The sequence below is a fragment of the Gracilinanus agilis genome, unplaced genomic scaffold, assembly GCF_016433145.1.
Source record: "Gracilinanus agilis isolate LMUSP501 unplaced genomic scaffold, AgileGrace unplaced_scaffold54397, whole genome shotgun sequence".
NCBI lineage: Eukaryota > Metazoa > Chordata > Mammalia > Didelphimorphia > Didelphidae > Gracilinanus > Gracilinanus agilis.
The window spans coordinates 1-4,069 of record NW_025389573.1 but is presented as its reverse complement, the minus strand read 5'-3'; the positions used below and the strand labels follow the sequence as shown (position 1 = coordinate 4,069).

The 4,069-nt window shown below is 34.2% G+C and overlaps 1 pseudogene; it reads right to left on the bottom strand.

Annotated features, from left to right (window-relative positions):
* Nucleotides 1–1,125: 1,125 nt before the first annotated feature.
* LOC123255943 lies at nt 1,126–2,039 on the bottom strand (annotated as a pseudogene).
* Nucleotides 2,040–4,069: the final 2,030 nt, after the last annotated feature.

Here is a 4,069-nt window from a genome sequence, read left to right as displayed (position 1 = left end):
TGCTTTCTTTTGCTATGATTAGGAACCAAAGGGATTAAAGGGGAATTAAATAATAACTCTCCTTAACATATAGGTAAATGTTCCTTTTTATGGGTAAAGAAAATCTTTTATGACTTGATTCACTTCCTTGTTTTTTACCTTTTTTGTGTCTTACTTAAAATGTTTTTCTTCTTGGATTTAGGTATCTTTTGTTCTGTATGAAAAAAAATGGAAAATTTGCATTGAATGCAGATAATAAACTCATAAGTGATAAACCCCCAAAGCCATACTAACTGTGGGAGTAGCAAGTGACTCAATGCTGAGTAACTGCATTCATCAAATTGGAGCTGCAAAAAGAAAGAAAGAAAGAAAGAAAGAAAGAAAGAAAGAAAGAAAGAAAAAGAGAAAAAAGAAGAGAGTTTGATTCCCAGGAAAAGAGGTATGGGGTTCTTACTAATTATATATATCTTGTGGTTAAGTCTTCACTGTGACAAAACACTTAAGAATATTTTGGGAACCTCTCACTTCTTGTCTCACTTCTCCCAATGAGATGAAAGTTGTCTATCTAGTATTCCTGCAGAAGGTTCCCATTATAATGACTCAGGCCTTGCATTTAAGCTCATGGATATATAAAAGACCTTACTCTCCATTCCACCAGAGAAATATGTGACTTAGTAGAGGGATACCTCTTTGCTGTTCATATTAAGTTTAAGGGATTACTAGATAAATATATTCACTTTTAAAAGATAATATAGACTTCTCTGACTCCTAAACACTGTATATTAAAAGTTTAGCTAGGTAGTGTAATATGGTAGAAAGTCTAGTAGAGTTTGGGTCCTAAAGTATGGGTGCTAGTCTCAGTATTGCTATCTTTTATTTCTCTTTTTATTTTTTTCAGATTATATGTCAATACAATTTTAATAATCATTTTCTGACATTTTGCAATTTATGTTCACTCCTCCCCATTCACTCTTTCCCCCTTCCCAAGAAGGCAGGTAATATGATATAGGTTGTAAATATGGCATCATACATTACATATTTCCATGTTTATCTTGTGAAACAAGATCCATATTGATTTTACTAGAGAAAAAATCATGGAGAAAATAAAGTGAAGAATGACATCCTTCAATATGCATTCGAACTCCATTAATTCCTGCTATCAGGATTAATTCCTGTTGGGTTGCTGGAGCCTGTTTCGTGGAGGAATAATAGGTGGACAATGACTAAGGCTAGGATAATGAAGGGTAGGATAAAGTGGAAGGCAAAGAATCGGGTTAATGTTGCTTTATCTACGGAAAAGCCACCTCAGATTCATTCAACTAAGGTTGTGCCGATGTAAGGAATGGCTGATAGGAGGTTAGTAATAACGGTGGCCCCTCAGAATGATATTTGTCCTCATGGAAGAACATATCCTACAAATGCGGTTGCTATAACTGTTAGGAGTAGGATTACTCCGATGTTTCAGGTTTCTTTGAATAGGTAGGATCCGTAGTAGATTCCTCGTCCTACGTGGAGGAATAGGCATATGAAAAATATGGATGCTCCATTTGCGTGTAGATTGCGAATTAGTCAACCGTAGTTTACGTCTCTGCAGATGTGGGCTACTGATGAGAAAGCTGTTAGTGTGTCTGATGTGTAGTGTATAGCTAGGAATAGTCCTGTAAGGATTTGGATAATTAGGCAGATTCCTAAGAGAGATCCAAAATTTCATCAGGCTGAAATGTTAGAGGGCGCAGGGAGGTCAATAAAGGAGTGGTTAATAATTTTTGCAAGGGGGTGAGTTTTTCGTAGGTTGGTCATTAAGTTTTTGTAGTTGAAATACAACAATGGTTTTTCATGCCATAGGTTATGGTTAAAGTCCATGCTAAAATAATAAAAATGATAATTATTTTTTTTATTTCTTTGTTATTAATCGTAGGGTTTGTAGCTTTTGCTTCTAAGCCTTCTCCGGTATATGGGGGGTTAAGTTTGGTTGCTAGTGGGGGTTTAGGCTGTGCGGTGGTGGTGTGTTTAGAAGATGTATTTTTAGGGTTAGTTGTTTTTTTAGTCTACTTAGGTGGCATATTAGTAGTTTTTGGTTACACTGCTGCTATGACTACAGAAGAGTTTCCGGAGACATGGATTGGAAATGTTGTGGCTATAAGTATGTTATTGTTTGTTTTATTGATAGAAGCAGTATGATATTATTTGTCTGGAGAAGTTCATATTAATATAGCTATTGAGTTGTTTGATTTTGCTGGGACCCATTGTATTGGTCAAGATTTTAATGGTGTTTCGTTATTGTATTGATGTGGTGGTTGAGCCTTAGCTTTGTTAGGGTGGATTTTATTTATTACTATTTATGTTGTATTAGAAGTTGTTCGTGGGCAAAGATTATATAAGTGCTAGAATGAGTGTTATTGAGACAAGAAAAGACAGGAAGTATGTTTTTAATGGTGGATAACCTTTTTCATCATGAATCCCTTGGAACTGTCTTGGATCCTTGCCTTGTTGATTATCAGTTGATCATCTTACACTATTGTTGGTACTATGTACAATGTTCTCCTGGTTCTGCTCACTTCACTTTGCATCACTTCTTATAAACTCTTTCCAGATGTTTTTGTGATCATCTTGGTTGTTATTTCTTATGGCACAATTAGTATTCCATTACAATCCTATGCCACAATTTATTCAGTCATTCCCCAATTGATGGACATGCTTTCAGTTTCCAATTCTTTGCTACCATAAAAATAGAGGATTATAAATACTTTTGTACAAGTAAGTCCTTTCCCCCCTATCTTTAATCTCTTTGGGGCTCAGGCCTAGTCATGGTATTTCTGAATCAATGGATATGCACAGTTTTATGGCCCTTTGGACACAGTTCCACATTGCTTTTCAGAATGGTTTTATTTGTCCACAGTTCCCGACAGTGTATAAGTATCCCATTTTTTCCACATCCTTTTCAATATTTATCATTTTACTTTTTTTTGTCATATTGGCCAGTCTGATAAGTTGAGGTGGTACCTCAGAGTTGTTTTAAGTTGCATTTTTCTAATTAATAGTGATTGTATAAAGATAGTTTTAATTTATTCATCTGAGAATTGCCTGTTCATATCCTTTGACCATTTGTCAATTGGGGAATGCTTTGTATTCTTGTAAATTTGACTCCATTTTCTATATTTTTGAGAAATGAGGCTTTTGTCTGAGATACTTGCTATAAATATTTTTTTCCTGTTTGTTGTTTGCCTTTTAATTTTGGTTGCATTGATTTTGTACAAACCATTTTTAATTTAATGTAATCCAAGTTATCTGTTTTACATCTCATAATGTTCTCTAATCTTGTTTGGACCTAAATTTTTCCCTTATTCATTTCTGACAGGTAAACTCTTTTGTGCTCCCTTAATTTGCTTATGGTATTACCCTTTATTCCTAAATCATTGAATCCATTTTGACTTTCCTTGGTATATGGCTTGAAGTGTTGGTCTTTGCCTAGTTTCTGTCATTCTGTTTTTCAGTTTTCCCAGAAGTTTTATCAGATAGTGAGTTCTTCCAAAACTTTGGATTTTTGGGTTTGTCAGCTACTAGGTTGCTATGGTCATTTGCCACTGTGTTGAGTGCTCAATTTATTCCATTGGTTTAACACTCTTTTTCTTATCCAGTACCAAATTGTTTTGATGGTTGCCATTTTATAATATAGTTTGAGATCTGGTATAGCTATGCCACCTTCAGATATTTTTTATTAATTCTCTTGATATTCTCATCCTTTTTGTTCTTCTAGGTGAATTTTATTTTTTCTAGCTATATAAAAAAATTGTGGGTAGTTTGATTGGTATGGCACTGAATAAGTAAATTAATTTAGGTAGAATTGCCATTTTTATTGTATTGGCTTGACCTACCCATGAGCAATGAATGTTTTTCTGATTGTTTACATCTGACTATTTGTGTGAAAAGTCTTTTGTAGTTGTGATCATATAGTTCCTGGGTTTGTCTTGGCAGGTATTTTATATTTTTTGGATTTTTATTTGTCTACAGGAATTTTATATTGTCTATCTACAGTTATTTTAAGTGGGATTTCTCCTTTTAAATCTCTTACTTTGGGACTTTATTGGTA